Source organism: Macrotis lagotis, chromosome 3, assembly GCF_037893015.1.
Source record: "Macrotis lagotis isolate mMagLag1 chromosome 3, bilby.v1.9.chrom.fasta, whole genome shotgun sequence".
Classification (NCBI taxonomy): Eukaryota; Metazoa; Chordata; class Mammalia; order Peramelemorphia; family Peramelidae; genus Macrotis; species Macrotis lagotis.
In genome coordinates this window covers 85,832,585-85,852,597 of record NC_133660.1, presented here as the reverse complement: position 1 = coordinate 85,852,597, position 20,013 = coordinate 85,832,585, and the positions used below count along the sequence as shown (strand labels likewise).

The 20,013-nt window shown below is 38.6% G+C and overlaps 1 protein-coding gene across 2 annotated transcripts in view; it reads right to left on the bottom strand.

Moving 5' to 3' along the window:
* Positions 1–20,013, bottom strand: part of SCRG1 (stimulator of chondrogenesis 1) — a 153,294-nt gene that overhangs the window by 6,956 nt on the left and 126,325 nt on the right. The window contains exon 1 of one of the 2 annotated variants that reach the window (XM_074228961.1): positions 8,001–8,690. The exons of the other annotated variant lie outside the window; for it this stretch is intronic. The gene's annotated coding sequence lies outside the window, so the exon portion shown is untranslated. Of the gene's footprint in view, positions 1–8,000; positions 8,691–20,013 lie in introns of those variants that run through there. 2 annotated transcript variants of the gene reach the window in all.

Sequence of the window (20,013 nt, the reverse complement as noted above, 5' to 3'; positions counted from 1 at the left end):
GGGGAGGACACTGGACTGGGGATCAAGAGGCTAAATCTGGTCCCAAATATGTCACTAATACTGTGTGACACTGAGAATGTTGCTTAACTTCTCCAGACCTTGGGTCCATTTCTGTAAAATAAGGCAGCTGGGCCGAGTGGATCTCCAAGATCCCTTCTTTGGCCAACATTCTAGACATCTAAATAGGACACTCTGGTAATCTGGGGCATCTGAGGTCATGCTGCTACACCATTCTGCTCAGAGGGACAATGCTTCTTCATCTTCACCTTGGCCTACCCCTCCCAACTCCACTGCAGGCCATGTTCATACTCCCCCCCCCACTCAACCTTTCTACTTTTTCCTATAAGAACTAAGATCAATTCACCACTGTCTTTGCTAAAAGAGAGATGTTTATCTAGCTATCTAGACAGATGAGTGGATGGGTGAATAAAATATTTATTAATCTCTTCTATACCAGGCACTAAGTGCCTGCCCTCAGGGGCTTACTTTCTAAAAGGATTCATTAGAGAGAGCTAGAAAGGGGAGGGGGAATAGAAGGGTTGAAGGATGATCTGGAGAGAGCTGAAGAATGGTGTGGAAAGGTAGCTCTGGACAAGGTAAGGCAAAAAAGCTCCTCTCAGAGATATGCAGACAAGGGATACAGAGTATAGGAGAAATTGGAGTGATGGCTGAAGTGCAGGTGATATGAAATGGAAATGGCCTGAAAAGAGCTTGCTGATGAATGGTCCAACTGTACTACTCACCATTCTTTGACTTCCTCAGAGCACAGCCCCCTTCTGTGGTCGGCACTCTTCCATTTGTGCCTCTCCCATTAGGATGCAAGCTCTTACAGGATAGGGACAGTCTTGTTTTTGTATAGTAAATTTAGTAAGTATAGTAAGTATTAAATTCTTTTCATTAATTTCATTCATTTTTCTCTATTTTGTACTCTGATGATCCCCAAATTTCCAAAATATAATATTTTATTTCAGCATCAATATTCCTCAGGCTTTATGCAATTTATTGAGTTTTTCTACCCAGAAAATACCCATATATATAACAGAAGAAAAGTTTTAAACAAAACATATTCTGAATTCAAAGAGGCTTTTTGATGCTTGGTAGAATATAGATGTAAAAATCAAAAATTTTTTTTCATTATCCTTAACAATGACATACAACAGTCTGTCCAAAAAGGATATGGCTGTTCATATGTTTAAAAAAAATTACTGGTGACTTGAGAGGTAGACATAATTAGTCTCAGAATCAGGAAGATCTAGGTTGTGTCACTAAAAGTCTCAGTTCATCTCAAACATTAAGAAACAGAGCAGGAGGTGATCTGCATAGGTGTAGTGAATTTCTGCCATGGTAATTCTCTATTTCAATTAAACCAGAGAGCTTGACACCCCAAAGGATGGTTCTCTGTTTGGATGTTTTTTGTAAATTCTCAGAGCAAGTCAATGAGGTAAAATAAAGAGAAGCTGAGTTGTAGTTTGTTCTCCTCCTCCTAATCTTCCCACGCAGGCAAATGCCCTCTGTCTCAAATCTATAATGCTTGTCAGTAAAACAAATAACAAATTTTGAAGGAGTCAGCATAGTATGGTGGAATGATAGCCCTGAAGTCTTTGTGGTTCAATGGAAAGAGACTTGTTCTGGAATCAGAAGACAGGTTCAACTCTTATCTCTAAGGATTACCACTAATGTGATTTTGCACAAGTGACTTGACTTACCTAAGAACCTCAGTTTCTCTGTCTACAGAATGAGAGAACAGAATATATTATACAGAATTTCTCTGAATTCCTTGTATTTATTATTTCTTACTTCACTCTAAAATTCCAGTATATTCTTACACCACAGTTTGTTCAGCCATTTCTCAATCAAAAGACACTGATTTTGCTTCCACTTCTTGCTACCACAAGAACAGATGATATCTTAAAAATTACAAAAAAGAGGTGAACACCATATCTTTGAAACCACTTTATTCAGTTTCTCTTAATCTGAAATACTTCTAGAGAGTAGAGCCTATTCTACATTTACGATGAGGGCATGAAATAAACTTAATATTATAAGTCTTTTGCATTACCTGGTCTTGCTAAAGAGAGCTCTGGTCTTAGAGGCAGGAGAGAATTCTGACCTCTGACAATTCTACCTCTGACACTGATCTCGACTGGACAAGTACCTCACCCTCCATTTCCTTAGTTTCTTCAACTGTAAAATGGGGATAATGATGACTCCTTTATCGCAGGGTTGTTGTAAGGATCAAACGAGATGTTATTTGTAAAGCTTTGAGATAGTAGACTTAGCTGCTTATAAGTTAAATAATTTAACTGCTTATTTCCTTCCCCAGTTCTTAGTGGGAGAGGTAACATAATCTAGTGAAAAGAGAAATAGGTTTGTCTTCAAGAGATCTGTGTTTAAATTTTGTCTCTTGTAATTGCTTTTTCTCTGTCTATGAACAAGGCTTAACCTTGCTCTTAACTTCAGTTAATTCAATTAGAAAACTCAATTGGAGGTAAAGATATATTACTGAACTCAGAGGTTTTTTTTGAGAGGAAAGCATTTTGTGACCATTAATGTAAATTATTATTTAGTGGTGATATTTTTCTTCAGTGAATTTCTAGTCCCTTCACATTCTAGTTGCCCTTCTCTGGGTAAACTGCTAGTCAAATAGCAGCTAGGTGTTGCAATGGAAAGAGCCCAGAGCTAGATTCAGGAAGACCTGAGTTCCAGTTTTGCCTTAGAAACTTATTAGTTGTGTGACCATGGAGAAATCATTTAACCTTTGTCTACCTCAGTTTCCTCTTCTGTAAAGTGGAGATAATACTAGTACCTATCATCCGGGGTTGTCATGAGACTCAAATAAGATACATATAGAACTATATAAAATGCTGTCTATCTATTCATGTGGTCCAGGTGTGATCTGACCAAAGCAGAACACAATGAGACTACCATCTTTCTTATTCTGTATATGACATTACTGTCATTGTCATCTGAAATGACACTTCCATTGGTCATATCAGACTGTTGACTCATTTAACTTGTAGGCTATTAAAACTGCTGAGTTTTAGGGGTGGTTTGGTGGTGCAGTGGATAGAGCACGGACCCTGGAGTCAGGAGTACCTGAGTTCAAATCCGGCCTCAGACGCTTAATAATTGCCTAGCTGTGTGGCCTTGGGCAAGCTACTTAACCCCATTTGTCTTGCAAAAAAAAAGACCTAAAAAAATTTTAAACTACTGGGTTTTCCTCCAATGAACTACTTTTCTATAGTCAGATTCTACTCACTGTGTAGTTGATTTTTCAAAATCAAATGTAGAAGGATACGTTTATCCCCACTAAATTTCATTTTAAAAATTTGACTTTATTGTTCTTGTTCATCTATGTCTTCATTCGTGTCACTGATAAAAATGTTGATTGGAGAAGGTCAAAGAAAAATCTAGCTGCCTTCCACTAGGGGCCTTTCTGTCTTAATTAACTCTGAGACTAATCAATGATCCAGTCTTGAATCTATCTTGAATCTTATACTTCTCCATCTTGTCCTTGAAGAAACTAAGATTTTTTCAAAATTCAAAAGTGTCACTGCTGGAAGACATCTGAGGGACGTGTAGCCCCACCCGACAGAATCCCTTCTACACTAAGATCATCCTGCCCTCATGTGAAATTCTCCAGTAAGAGAGGCAGCCCGATCTACTTTGGTACAACTTTAATTGCTGTGAGATTTTTCCTGATGTTGAACCTAATCTTTGACTTTTTCCAACTTCTTCTGGTTACTCATGATTCTGCCTTGTGGGAAAAGGCAGAACAAATCTAAGCCTTCTTCCAGGTCTTCAAGTGTTTGACAGTCTTTCAAATATCTGAAGATAATTCTCATGTTCACATGCCTGCTACCTCAAGTCTTTTCTTCTTCTCCAAAGGTCCTTAATAAGCTCAGATATCCCTTATATGTCATGAACTCAAGATTCTGGTTACTTTGCTTGGACCATGTTGTATGCTCAGTGGTTCTCAAAATATAATCTGAGAACTTTCTGTTGGTTGCTAAGAACCTCTCAGGGGGTCCATGAGGCCAAAGCTCTCTTCATAATAATGCCAAGATGTTTAAATATCAATAGAAATAACCTATATAAACCAAGTTTCATAGGGGCAGAGGTCCTCCAATAATTTTTAAGAGTGCAAAGGGGTTCTGAGACTGAAAAGTTTGAAAACCATTGCTCTAGTTTATCCATGTCTTCTTTTTTTTAAGTTTTTTTTTGCAAGGCAATGGGGTTAAGTGGCTTGCCCAAGGCCACACAGCTAGGCAATTATTAAGCGTCTGAGGCCGGATTTGAACTCAGGTACTCCTGACTCCAGGACTGGTGCTCTATCCACTGCACCTACCCATGTCTTCTTAGCAATGTTGCCAAATGCCTCACTGAAATCCAGATTTGCCATCACTATAGCAAAAGTTTCATTGACTAATTATCCAATTTAGTAATAACTTTTTTTTTTGCAAGGCAATGGGGTTAAGTGACTTGCCTAAGATCACACAGCTAGGTAATTAAAAGTAACTGATGTCAGATTTGAACTCGGGCCCTTCTGACTCTAAGACCAGTGCTCTATCCACTGAACCACCTATCTGTCCCTAGATTGGTTTCTTGCCTCCAGTCTTAGTCTCAAGATGCATTTTTCCAAGGGCCATTTTCATCCTGTATCTCCTTTCTGATTATACTCTTCTTCTGTGTTCCCCCCCTTTCCAGGAATACACAGTCACAATGGCAATAACTCAGGTTTATCTGGCCTTCGCAGCTACTGGTTGAGTGACCATAGGCTAGCTGATGAGCCTCTCAGTACCTCAGATAAACTCTGAATCCAAGCCAATACACTTGGAGGTAGAGAGTTTCTATATTGACAGTTCTCTCTATAAGTAAAGTCACATATCTGAACCAAAATCATACATAGCCATACAAAGTAAGAGCTCTGAGGTTTTCAAAGCATATGCTCTGAAATACTCCTGTGAGATAAATGGAACCAGTATGATTTTATTCATTTTACAAATAAGGAGGCTGATGTTCCAAGAGGCTGTGACTTGTCCAAGGTCGCACAGTTAGTAGAAACATCAAAGCTAAATGCAGGTCTCTTGACCAGAACTCTTTCTGCTACATGTTGCATTCTATTCATAGGTTAGGTGATATGGTGGATATAATACTAAACCTGGAGTCAGGAAAACATGAATTCAAATCTTTCTCAGTCACTTCCAAGTTGTATGACCCTGGGCAAGTCACTTAACCTCTGTAAAATAATAGCATCTACCTCCTAGAGTTGTGAGGCTCAAATGACAAAATATTTTTAAAGTGCTCTGCAAACCTATATAAAACACAAGCTATTTTATAAATGCTAGCTATTATATGGTACCTTGAAATTCCTCTCTTCCCCCCACATATGTGTGTGCTTTTCTCCCCAATTAGCAATAATGAGGGCGGGGGAGAGACCATACTTGCTACTTTTATTTCCCAGGAGTACTCAGAACTGTAGATATTGAGAGTCCTCTTCAAGAGACCAAATGAATTGAGCAGTATGCATAGGTACCATGGAAATACTTTTGCTGAGCACGTCTAGGTCATAGAATAAAGTAGTCTGCCACAGACTCAGCCAGGCACAGTGGTGGAAAGTTCCAAACCTGGCAAACACTGGCAAAGGGCTTTTCCCCCCCTCTTTTCCTTTTTTCTAACACTTTATAAATTACAAGTTGAAATGGAATTAACCTCTTCTTCCATTACTAACTGCAGATACATTGCTTTGACTACTGCTCAACCAGTGGGAGAATGTCTAGAGAAGGAAACTTCTGTGATCTATCAATTGGTCTTCTTGTTAAAAGGTATCAAGCTTAATGCTCTGGCACCTCCACACCCTATACCATCCAGGAAGGCCATTCATTTTCCAGTACTAACAGATGCATAATTCTCCAGACTGATTTGGATTAAGTTGTTCTAATTTACTTGGACTCTTTGGTCAAACACATGCACTTTAAATTTTCTTACCGACTGTATCTGAATTATAGAAACATCCAAACCTAAAAATCCAAAAGCACTGGGAAAAGATTGTTAAATGTCTTCTAAGAGATGATGATGTGGCTTTTTTGATAATATCGAGGAAAATGCAGAATGGGGAAAGTCTTGCATTTGAGCCAGGAATCTTTTCCAAGACCATAGAGACAGAGAGTTTCTAGTTTGGGTTCTGTCAGGATCCTTGGCACTACCTAAACTTTGGAATGGTTGAGTCTAGAGGGAGATTTAAAAAGAAAAATCCTTCCCTCACTCCTCTCCCTACCCCACCATGGCCAAAACTAACAGGACCAGGCAGCTTGAGAGCTTTCTGCTGTTGATGCTGCCATCCCCTGGGGCGGGCAGCTGATGTCATTCTTGGGCACCAGCGCATAGGGTATGGAAATGAAGAAGAGTTGATGAATTAAACAGAAAGGTCTATTTGGGTTTTTTTCCATTCACATCCTATAATGGGGAAAAAGAGAGCAAAGAGTACAGAGGAAAGGGAAAAGATCATTTCAGAGAATGATGCGGAGTTCTAACAAACCAAAGTCACAGTACCATCTGGGCCAGTGGGCCAGTTAACCCGTCGTTTTCTCTTCTGCTTCTCTATTATCTTCAAAGAAATTTATACTTGAATGTCTAATTCTTTCAGTCTTGTTTATAATTTCTGAGATCATAGGTTAAAAGCATGGCAATAATCTTACAAGGTGAATAATCCTTTTCAGACATGCTGAGAACAGATCATTGTGCAACCAGACAGGAGAACTTGATTAAGGGTACAATTTAAAGTCAAAGTGCTTCCATTCCAACCTGGTGGAAATTATCTTCCTTCAGGATTCAGTAAATTTAGGAGTAAGCAAGGTAGCAGAACAGGAAGAATGATAGAGTTGGGTTCTGATCTTTGTTCTGATGTTCACTACAGGTATAACCTTACTTTCCCAGCCTTAGTTTCTTTATCTTTAAGAGAAAAAATACTTTTTAACCCCATCTCTCACCAGGTTGTCATAAGGAAGGGGTTGAAAGATTTGGGCAAAGGTAAAATATTAATTTTTTTAGTTTTTTTTTTGCAAGGCAATGGGGTTAAGTGGCTTGCCCAAGGCCACACAGCTAGGTCATTATTAAGTATCTGAGGCCAGATTTGAACCCAGGTACTCCTGACTCCAGGGCCACTGCTCTATCCACTGCACCACCTAGTCGCCCCAAAATATTAATTTTTAATTTTGCTAATTGCTTTCCTATTTATATCAAGTCATTATAGAAGCAGATGGCTTTTGGTACTTCCGTGCCTTATACTCAAAGAGTTTTAAATAAGAGATTTTTATAACCCTTAAAAGATACCCCACTGCATTCCCTGGTTTAGGATATTCGGGATGAAGTCAATTAATAACATATTATCTATAGTCTCTATATTATTGTGGTATACATATTCTATATTATACAGAAAAACCAAGTTTCTTTTTTTAGGAATTAGAGATTTGTTTTTCTTTTTTTTCAAAGAGAAACTCACTTGACTAAGGCTAGAACTTTCAGAATAAAACTAAAACATGACTAATGTATTCTAGGAAGATATCTAAACATTAAACTTTTTTTAAAGCATCTCTTATTGTCACCAACCAACCCATGGTTCTAAAGGGCAGGCTAGTGTCTCACTGTGGGAAATACCATCTCATTCACCAGTGTCCAGATCCATTCAAATGATTAGGAGCTGGATATTCAGTTTTTTCTTTCTATTTTCTTTTCTTTTGTTGTCTGAGGGGAAAGAAAAAAATAACTTCCCCAGCTCACTGAGAAGTATGCTGCTCTCTCCCTCTACTTTACCCCTTCTGCTTCCCCATGAATCTTGAGAATTAGTCTCTTTGCTCAGTTCTTCCACAGGTTCTCCAAGAACCTCTTTCACATCCAGTTTAGCGAGGATGTTTTTCGGTCCTGACCTAAAGCAGCAGATAGTTTGGAGGAGAACAAATGAGATGAGAAAAATAAAAGCTAACCCAAGCCGGCAAACCTACCTTTCTTCTTCTCTCCCTTTCAATCTTCCTGGCAGAGAAGTATTATTAAAGGCTCAAGCTATGAGTCTGAGCAGAAGAGGGGCTGGAAGAAGCGCTTTACAAATGACCTTTTGTCGGCTCTGTCTTTTTGCCCAGGATTGACAGTCTCCCTCCTCTAGCCAGGAGTTGGAGGGGGAGGCTCAAAAGGGGGTGGGGAGGAGGAGATGAGCTGCAAGAACCAAGTCCTTCAGACACTTCCAAACCAGTTGAAAAAGAACTGAACAACTCCTTCACACAGGGAAACAACTGGACTATATAAGAGCCAGAGAAAGGCAAACTCATGGCAAAGGCAAATAGGAAACCCCTGGGAATAAAAGAGACCATGGGCATTTTTCCTTTTAAGGAAGACTGTGATTGGAAAGGGGTGTGTGTGTGTGTGTGTGTGTGTGTGTGTGTGTGTGTGTGTGTGTGTGTGTCCAGAAGAGAGATAAAAGATAAGAGGTGAGAGTAATTTAGGAAGACTGGAAAGTTCTCTTCTCCCCCTCATCAGGGCCTCTGATTTTTTTTTTCCTTCCACACTAACTTTCCCTAGTTCACCTCCAAGTTCTCATTATAACATTTCGTGAGGCAACAAATCCTGGTTCTTTCCTGATTTACCCCAAAGAGTCATCTCTGGGCAAAGAGAAAGCAAATTAATTTGTTTGAACTGGTAGGTAACCAGAGAAAACCTTTTCTAATTCCCCAAAATGGAAGGAGTTGAGAAATTAACCTTACTGGCAGATCAGCCTATTAATGGAACGATGATGGCAGTACTGAACTCAAAATCTATTAGCTACCCATGGGTAACCTCAGTTTGTCCTGGTTAACAGGGCCTTCAGTTTGTAAGACACTGTGGTGTTATACTTAATAAGACTTTGGAAGTGAAAGTCATTATGATGAATATTTCATAAACTCTTTACTCCTGAGTTTTTGTACTTTCATTGCTAAAAGGTACTGGTGACTAGTGGTGATGACTTTTTAGCAATTTGAAAACTGGGTATCCTATAGATGACTGACCATGCAGTATGTGGGTCTAAATGCTCTGAAAGACTACAGCCCAGTGAAAATGTATACTAATCAACAGAAAGGAAGGTAAAATGATTTTCTAATAACCTTTTTATACAACACTGCCTCCCCCCAAGAAGGGCTGGGATGCTGGATCCTGCAATAAAGTATGGCATAGAGCCCTGGCAGCTATTTGTTGTCTAGGTAGCATAGAGGCTTAAAAAATGAAAAGTTCCATTTCCCCTTTTGTAAAATATCTACAGAAATTTTTTATATTAAATTTTCTTTCAATGAACAGAAATTCATTTTTTTTCCTCCCTCCTACTTCTCCCCTCATGGGGGAAAAAAAGAAAACAAATCCCTTGTAACAAACATGTAAATTCAAGCAAAACAAGATTTGCTTGTTTTAGCCTTGTCCAAAAAAGTCTCATTCTTTACACCAGTAATCTGAGTTTATGAAGAGATATACAGATAAATATGATCCAAAAAATTCAGCCAATAACGAGTCTCCTGTCATCTCCCCAGTCAGATAAGTTCTGTTTCCTCTTTTCTTTGTGTCTGTGAAACATGACTCTGACCCAATCTGACTTGGAAAAGCAAAGATGAACAATTAAGGAATGGAACTCTGTTTAAGGACCCTATGAAGAAGAGGTAGGGTGCAGTGGGTGTATAATTGGTATGTACACACAGTTTTCCTGGCATTGGAGGACTCATTTAGATAATAGGACCATAGATTTAACATTAGAAAGACACTGGTGTCATCTAGTTCAATCCTCTCTTTTTATAGCTGAGGTCCAGAGAGATTAAATGATTTGCCCATAGGCAGCAAATGTCCTGACTGGTCTTGAGATTCCAAATTCAACATTTTTCCACTGGACCATGATGCCCCTTTTAATAAGGATGAACTTTTGACAGAAGTAAGGGCAAAAAGGACTAAACTGGGAGTCAGAAAATCTGGGTTCAAATCCCAATGCTCCCAGTGGCACAAACTGGCCTCCATTTTCTCTTCTTTTTTTTTTTTTTTTTTTTTTTTTTTTTTTTTTGGCAAGGCAAATGGGGTTAAGTGGCTTGCCCAAGGCCACACAGCTAGGTAATTATTAAGTGTCTGAGACTGGATTTGAACCCAGGTACTCCTGACTCCAAGGCCAGTGCTTTATCCACTGTGCCACCTAGCCGCCCCTTTTCTCTTCTTTTAAATGGAGGCTGACATTTGTACTACATATCTACCCCATGGGATTGTTTAATTCAGGGGGAACTTGGATCAAATCTGGATTATATTTTAAGATGTAAAAATCATTTTTACTTCAGAAGCCTAAATGTGACTATTTTAGAAGGTCAAATGAAATGTAATAAATGGAAGTTCTTAGAAGTGTTAAGCATGGGGCAGCTTGGTGGTGCAGTGGTTACAGCACCGGCCCTGGAGTCAGAAGGATCTGAGTTCAAATGCAGCCTCAGACACTTAATAAAAATGCCTAACTGTGGTACCTTGGGCAAGTCACTCTTAGCCTTATTGCCTTAAAGAGATAAAAATTTAAAAAAAGAAATATTAAGCACTCTGTAGAATGCAGTCACTGTGAGAAATGTCTTCATTTGTTTGTGAACTAAAGACCCTTTTCTATAATTTCTTGAGGTGATGAAACACCTCATTTGGTCATGTATTGCCCTGATCCATTCCTTTTAATTGGTCATTTTGAGGAAAAGAGTATTCCAAAAATTGAGAATTATTGCTTTCCTTTTAAACAGATGTTAAGGATTGAAAGGACCTTCACTAAGGACCCATCCTTGGTTCCTAGATGTGGGAATGTGCACATCCCTATCTATGATCATCCTGGTAGCAGCCAGTCATGGAAGAGGGCTAATTTTAACCTAGACTGCCCTTTCTTGACATTGAGGTTGGGGCAGGAAGTGTGAGAACTAGGAAGACCAACATCCTACCTTGGGATGACAAAGCTGCTAGTATGGGTGCTCACGCACATACACCCCCCCACACACACAATGATATTGTGATCCTTAAGTCATGCTACCAATGACATACAGTTTATAAGGGCTTAATGTACGAAACTGTGTGAATAGGAGAAAAATTCAAAGTACACACCAATTGCTTACTCATAGATCTACCTAACTTACATTGTGCATGTCCATTTAAAATTTTTTAGTTAATGTTGATTGGAAGAATCATAGTCCCAATGCTTCAGCAACAGTGGTCCCCCCTTTTTTAGCAGTGGGTACTCTTTAAAAAGCATTCCTTCTCTCTGTTTCCCATTTCCTACTGCCTTAAATCCTCCTTGTTGAAATCTTCCTTATATAAAGCAGAGAGAGACAGACTAGACAGAAAGAAAGAGACATTGAAAGGTATAGAAGTCACTTCAGCTATACCTTATAAGGAATCTGAAGCTTGAAGAGCTAAAATGCATATGAAAAGCGCAGAAAAGACAATGATCTTGTCCCAGGACATAGACTGATTCTAATTTTATCCCTAGTCACTCATCTACATGAAGCCCAGTCTGGGAAGCAGAACTGGAGTGGTGGTCATCATAAGTAAGATGTTGAGTAGGGAGAATAGACCTCTTGCCTAGAGATGACTAAACTCATATCCAAATCTGTTCATCCTAGGTTAAGACCTGCTGCCTTTTCTGCTAACACTTAGTTTATCCCAAGGCTGGAAGTGATAAAGGCTGTCACTGACTATTTAGGAAAGCTATATCCATCAAAATGCTCTTCTGTAGAAAAAGTCCAGAGGGAATAAGATCTGGTTAGCCAGGGAGTAACTACTCTGTGTCCAAGGGACCTCCCTGGTCCATCTTGGTGGCAGAAACCCAGCAGCAGATGATCTGTTCAATCAAGGGCCACTGTACCAGTGACCAAACCACTCACTGTTTCTGCCCAGTAAGGAACCAGCATAGCAGCTGCTTGGTCCAATCCAGAAGTAGATGGAGCTGTATAGTAAAGCTACCATGTCTGTCTAGAAGATCTTCCCATCTAGATGAGTTGTCTTATTCTGCAGGCCACTTAAAATTTTTTTTATTGTTTTTTGAATTTTACAGTTTGTCCCCCAATCTTGCTCCCCCCCCCAGAAGGCAGTCTCTGAAGGACACAACAGATTTTCCAGAAAGAACAAAGGTCCTGCTATTCCAGAGCATGGGAACTGTCCTGTATAGACGTGTTCCCAATATTGCATTTCAAATTTGTGCCCATTCTTTCCCCCCAAAGGGATTATGTGTATGTTTGTGAGAAAGTGCTCTCATTATTCTTGCTTTGTCTTTTGTACAAAAAGCCAATTTATCTATGACTTACTGCTAATGAAAATTACATTGGTAAAGGCTTATCATAGTGGTAGGGATGGTTAATAACAGGATAACCTCCTGGAACCTGTGGTAGCAGTCAACTCTTTGGGGACTACACTTAACAGTTTGAGTTTGAGTTCAATGAGTATCTCAGAAGAGGAATTACATAAGACTCAACTGAAATCCTGGAATTGTAACTGTGTTGACCACCATAAGTAAGGGTACCTTAGTGAAGGGACCTTGGTCTGGGCCAGGAGAAGTTATTGAATGAAGAGAATAGACTTCTACTACCTTCTGTCCAGGACACGACAAACCTGAGTTGACTCATCAGGCAGTCTAATAGAAGAGTTTTCTCCGAATTCTAGGCTAAGGAATGCTGGCCTTATTGACGGGTGGTAGGATTCTAGTTGAAAAGAACATTGTGATACTACAGCTAGAAAATTAAAAAAAAAGCCTAGTAACATTCCACTTGAAGAAAACACAATACCACCCAGTCAAGGAATTGGCTTAAAGTAGCTGTCCTTTGGAGAATGAAACCAAGAGGCCAAAAGAAACAGTGGTTTGAATCCAGTGTCCGAGACATTCTGCACTGAGAAAAAACCAAGATGTTGAGCAATCTGCTCACCTGAAAACTGAAATAATTTAAATGCATGACTATACTCATAGCATCATAGATTTAGAACTCAGATATAGCCCAGTGCCCTTAATTTACAAATAAGGCTCAGAGATGGTAAGTGAATTCTGCTTATCATTCTTTTTTTTTTAATTTTTTAAAAAATTTTTTTACCTGCCTATTTTTCTTTTACTTAAAAACCTTTATTGGAACTATTGCCTATTTATATAATATTTATAAATGCCTAACTTTGGCATTCAAGGTCTTCCACAGTGTGGTTGTAATTTACTTATCCAGCCTTGTCTCATGTATTTTAGATTTCTACCATGGAGCATGTCCATATTCTCTAATGTTCATTCTCAAATTATCCTTTCCCATATTTAGGCCTCCACTTATGCTGACCTCCATTTTGATTTTTTTGATCCCCCATCCCTTCCTTTATGTCCCAATTAATATGTCATCTCCTCAGTGAAGTCTTTCCTGAATCCCATCCCTGTTCCCCAATGAGAGTGCCAGTTGCCATCTCAGATTTATTCCAGAACTTTTGCCAAGGAATGGTTTCTGCCATTATTATCTAGACTAAAGGGAGCTAGATAGTACCAAAGTTCATAGAGTACTTAGAGTCAGAAGACCTGAGTTCAAATCCAGCCTCAAATATCTATTAGTTGTAGGACTGGGTAAGTCATTTAACCTGTTTAGCTCCATTTTCTCATCTGTAAAAGAAGGATGATGGCAGCACATTATCTCTGAGTTGCTGTGAATAAGATGATACAATTGTAAAGCTCCGGATCATTCAAGCAGGTGTGGAGTAATTGGCCTGGTTATACACAAGAGGGAACTGGAGTGAGGGGAAGGAAAATATAAGAAGCAGTGGTATAATGGATATAGAGTCTTCCTTATAGCTGAAAGTACTATCCAATCTGTCTTCTAACATATAGTAGCTAAGTCTATACATGGTAGTGAAAATACATTGGTAGAAAGAGTTTCCGCAACTGGGAGTTCCCTAAGTCAATGAAATCACAGGTTCATTCTCTTTTATGCTATCTCCTTTCCTCCTCTCTGCATCCAACATATTGTCTTATAAAAAGACCTACCCTCTAGGAGATCTCACATCCAGTAGAGAGAGAGAGAGAGAGAGAGAGAGAGAGAGAGAGAGAGAGAGAGAGAGAGAGAGAGAGAGAGAGAGAAAGAGGAAGAGAGTTGAGATAGGAAGTAATTTCATGATCCCTAGATCTTGTCTCCTAGAATTATCCCTGGTAGTTGGAAGTTGAGTTGCATGGAGAATCGGGTCCAGAGAACCCAGTGAAGTGATCTTACTAACAGAGATATTATGCCTAGGGATGGAGAGCAGCATGAAGGCAAGAAGAAAGGAGAAAGGATGCTGCAGTGGTGGAGGTTTGAGCTGCTTTGGTCATATGTCTATTCCTTCCATGTCAGCCTAATTACCAATGTGCTCTATGTATATATGTACCCACCTTCTCTGACTCTGTGTGATCTGATGATTTGATGATGTTTGTCCTTCATCCTTGAAAAAGACCATGGCATCAGGGAACTGATGCCATGACAAGCATGTGAATTGGATTTGAGTGAGTGGATTCTGTGCTAAGTCATCAGCCTCACTTTCTCCTCCAGAACCATCTGGGTCCAGTGGCCAGATATGAATCAGGAAGACTGGAGATGCCGCTAGTTGTGGCTGGCAATCAGAGTTAAGTGACTTGCCCAGGTTACACACTAAGTGGCCAGATTTGAACTCAGGTGTTTCTGTCTTCAGGCTGGTGCCATCTCTGTGCTGTGAATTTGAACTGTGTATATTTGCAGGAGAGTATTCCCTTGGTTAATGAAGAAAATGTTTTGTAGCTACTATTTTTCACTATATCATTTTAGCTTTTGCTTTGAACTAACAATGTCTAATGCCTGGCTATTATAGGTAGTGTAGGAGTTCATAAACTATAGTTAAAGGAGTCCAGACTCACAGAATATATTTTAACCTAGGGTAGTAGTAATAATACTAAGCTGATTCAATGAATGACAAGCTAAAGAAGTACTCCCAGGGTGAATACTATGCAATGTGAAAAAGTTTCAATGTTATTCCAGTTTGTTTTATGAAAATGAGTGAGACAAAAGACAGGTAAAGTCATAACAAAGGATTGGAATATTCTGAAGCTATTTTCTCATCAGCTTAAATAATGGTTCACTTGAAATGAATTTGGACCTGATTGCTCACTTGAACATTTATACATTTCACTCATGTGGCATTCCATATAAGTTAAGATGAGGCAAATTCTCATGAAATTAACCCTTTGGGTAGATTTTATAATAACTGAGATTTGTGAGGGGCAGAAGCTAGCATATTCATTCATTGCAAAGAACAAATCTTAGAGAAACAGCATGGTGAAGTAAAGAATTAATTTCAAGAGTCAGAGAACTGATCTTAAGTTTCAACTCTGGTCCACACTGACGAGGAGAGTTACCAAAGGTCTCAGGGCCCCAAGTTATAAGTTACAGGATAGTTGTCCATCTGCATTGATAAAGGGAATTTCCTCCTTAGAAATCTCCTATAACAACAAATTACTGATCTGTCCATCTCCCCTTCATCCCCCCCCCCAACCTTCCAAATACTCAATAAATGTTTACATGCTTTCTTTCTCTTCCTGGGTTCATTTAGACCAGATACAATCATGGAAGAGCTGACTCTAGAGAAGGAGATTAGACTTTTCTATCAATTTCTGACTAGGTATGCACTCAACAAAGAATGAAATTTCAGATACAAGCTCTTAAAACATAGTTTACATATAAGTCAAATCTAGGGATTCCCCTAAATAGGATTTACAAAGTCCTTCTAGAAAACATAGCCAATGTACAAAAAAGATATCAGGTATAGGAAACCTATTCGTTTCTTTTACCATGAAAGAAATGCTTTAAAAAAACCAAAAGCTTCATAAACACACAGTCAATACCTAAAATATAAAACACAAACCTATCTTACTGAGAGTCAAGACTTTCTGGGACCGATGAACAGACATTTCAAATTCATCCTTGGATATACAGTAAGAAATTCATAAAGTTCTTATCTTCTTGCTAGGCAGACAGTCTTTTCAGGTTCAAGATGATCCTGGGGATAAGTCATCTCCATGATATCAAGTGGTGTTGTGAAATTGTAATTATAATTGAACTCAATTCTGTGAATCTAATAGATTATTGTCCTCCATTTTATGCAAAGTTTCTTGTAAATTGTGTACCTTCTGATAAACTAGAGGTCACAAACCAAATTGCACCCTATTCCTTGGATGTGCCCACTGAAGGGTTGAGACAGGGCTCAAGGACAGAATATTCTGGGCTAATTGGAATAATCTATTCACAAGGTTCCTTGTTCCAACAATCAACTTCCTTATGTAACCTCTCTGTTCTACCCTCAGTTTCTCTGTTCTGATCAATCAGCCAGTCAGAAAGAAGCAATGTCTATGTTATATTATCTTGGGATTGTGTAAACTTGTTATGTTCCTCATTAATGACTGTAAAGATTTTCTGTTAGTCCTCAAAGGGGGTCCTTAACTGCTGAGGAGCCTTGGAACCCATTGATTGGCAATTGCTAACTTTGCCAATAAATTGATTGTACTTGAAACTTTGTTGCCTAGACTTATCTTTATTGCAGATTTCAATTGTGACAGCGGCATTGCAGGAAGCATCTCCTACCAGGTACTGACTCAGGAAGAGAGAATCAGCTTCTTATATTCATGAGGTAACTACCAGGGTTGAAAATGTCCATTTCTCAGGATCACTGTTTGCTGACCTCTCAAAGAAAAAAGTCAACAAAATAAAAGAAGCAGCCAGGGACTTAAGATCCAGTCTTAGGTTCACCTAGGTAAGGACATGCTCCTATGGCCCTATGCTCATAACTACCATTGCTATTTAAGAAAGAGGGTGGAGGAAAATTTGCTCATCTGCCTTACTAGACGTTCAAAGAAAAGTTAACTGACAGATTCAAATCATCTCACTCAAAAGAGGAGATGGAGACATTTCCCTCCTTTTATACCCAACTGAATGGGAAGTTCTCTCTCTCTCTCATCAATAATCATCAACTTCTGCAGTCAAAAAGACCAACCAGGAACTACTGAACTGCACATGTTCTTTAGTAAGAGACCAGATCATATGTCCCATTAAAAGGGATAAGAGTTCATGCCATTTCTCTGACCCAGTTCAACAAAACAGAGGTGTTCTTACAGTTGAAGGGATGACTTTGTTGAGAACTGGCAACTAGTGTCTAGTGTCACCAAGATTTGAGGAAGAAATGGAGCTCATCAGTTAGCCAGAACACTTGTCCACACTTCTTACATCCTCTCTCTCAGGCTATTTTCTTGGTTATAATAAGTATACTCCTAAATAAATCCTTAGTTTTCTTTCTCTATAGAATAAGATTTTTGGGATTCATGACTTTGAAAATCCTTTCCAATTCTAGGTGTGTGGAATAAAAATCCACTTAAAAATATAGAGACTCTGAGCAAAAAGGAAAGTTTATTTTGGCTTTTCTTGAGAAAAGGGCACACCCCAAATCTCACAAAGGTAGTGAAGATTAAGGAGCTGCCTTGAAATGATAGTCAAGCAAGATTATATGGCCTGGTGCGATTCCCCCATCCCTAGCCCCCTCTCTTCCAACCTTTTCAGAGTTACAATCTTTACTTGAAAAATCTACTCAGCAACAAAGAGAATAATAAAATGTTTTCATAGAATATTACCTCACTAGCCAGATGGTGAGGGTATCAGAAGAAGATTTCTAATGACCTTCTGTTAAATGAATTAATGTCTGAGTATTCAAGGTCTTAAAAAAAACTCTATTATCTTCTTAGTTCAGTACTTATCATTAAACAAGAGAAGGCAGGCTACTGTTCTTCCAGTCTATCATCAAACAGGTGGCTAACTAAGACTGCAAGGTCTCTTCTCTGGAAGTATTCCACTATTTCCCTCCCTAACAGAATCAAAGCAAAGTCTTTCTGGAAATAGTCCACTGCTTCCCTCCCTAGCAGAATCGGGAGGGTGTCTGACTGGGAATGCAAGGCCTCTCTCCCTCTTCTAAGAATAGTCTAAAGGTAATAGTCTGTCTTTGTTTTAATGATTTTTAACCCTGAGAAGACTTCACTAGGAATATTAACTCTTAAGTAGGAATATTCCACTCATTAGGTATCTGTGCTTCTGAATAGTTTCTAAACATTAACTTCTCAAAAACTAATGTTGTCCCATGAGTTTTTTTAATCACTTGATTTTTGATAGCTTATAGTCTTTGACTTTTAAACTAGTTAGTTGATAAAAATACAATATATCTTTTTGGAGTCATATTTTATTTTTTTAAAAAAGAGGAAATGATGAACCTATAACTAGCATAACAGAGGAAAAAAATAGAACCTTGGCTATATAGCAGTACTTGTCTCTGAAATGTTAGGCAGATAGCCTTGAAATGCAATTGTGGAAATTTATGAGTGTTACGTTATGTACAAAAGTGAACTTGTACTGCTTATTGGCAATATGGTTGGTGTATATGGGGTATTCAGAGAGAACTAACACCTCAGGTCTGAAGGCTTGCTGAACCCTCTTCAGGGTTACTCATCTACTTTTGCTATCTACCTTTCACCCAGTTCTCACCTGTGGCATCTAAGAAGTTATAGCATGCTCAGAAGGCAAACCCCCAAGTAAAATCATCTCCAGTAGATGAACTAAACCAAATAATCAACAAGCCTCAAACTCATCTGTGAGTTAGGGGGACTGAATGAGGTTACTGATTTTATACCAATTCTACCTTACTTAAATCCAAATCATGCGCAAGTCAAGACATAATCATATGATGTCATTGGTCTTCTTTGAAAAGAAAAAAAAACAGGACCCAAATGAACAACAATAGCAATAAAGAACATATTGAAAGTTACATATTTAGAAGTCAAATCAAAGACCTCTCAAGAATAAAGAATATAGGGGCAGCTAGGTGGCACAGTGGATAGAACACTGGCCCTGGAGTCAGGAGTACCTTGAGTTCAAATCCAGTCTCAGACACTTAATAATTACCTAGCTGTATGGCCTTGGGCAAGCCACTTAACCCCATTGCCTTGCAAAAAACCTTAAAAAAAAGAATAAAGAATATAAACGTGATTCAGTACAATGCAAATGAAAACCATAAGACTTGCATATGCAAAAGTACTTTAGAAGTAATCTAGTCCAATCCCCTCCCTAATTTTGGGGTAGATTTTCTAATGACTGAGATTTTCCAGGACAGAAGATACTTTGTATTGAGCAAATGTTCAATTTTAGAGACACTGTTTTAGAAAGACAGTATGGTGAAGTAGAAAGGTGGTCTCAAAAGTCAGACCTGAGTTTAAGTTCAATCTCTGACATTAGTATATTTTCTCTCCCTGTTTCTTTCCATATTTCTCCCTGTTTCTTTCTCTCTCTCTTTCTCTCTCTCTCTCTCTTCCCACAAGAAATTTCTCTGTCTCTCTGTCATTCTCCCTATTCCTATATCTATGGAATATTTTACCTAATCTTTCATTTTGGGGAAGGGATTCCAGACCTGTGGTTTCAATGGTATAAAGATCTCAAGTAAGAAAGGAAGGAAAATTCTTTTCCTCAAAGCAGACCAACAACTTATCAAACAACTGAAAAATATATTTTAAGGCCTTATTATGTATGATTTACAGTTTAGATAGTACTCTGGGTACATTAAAAGATCAAATAATTTGCCCAGGGTCACAGAGTTATATGTCAGAGTCAGGACTCAAAGTCAAATTTTGTTGACTACAAGGTTAACTCTCATAACCCCTCCATCTTTTTAATACAGTAGAGACCTTGCTATAATATTTCTTGTTGCCTGGAAGGAGATATATTTAGTGAAATCATGTACCCCTAAAGCATGACAATTACAGATGAGCTTCACAGAATAACAATTTATATTTCAATGGCATCTTATAGTTTACAAAGCACCATAATTTTTTTGCTGTGCCAACCCTATTTTACAGCTGGAAGGGACTGACCCTTCTAGATATGAGTGACTTGTCTATAGTAAGTGTAGGATCTAGGACTAGATACCAAGCCTTCTGACTTTTAGTCTAGT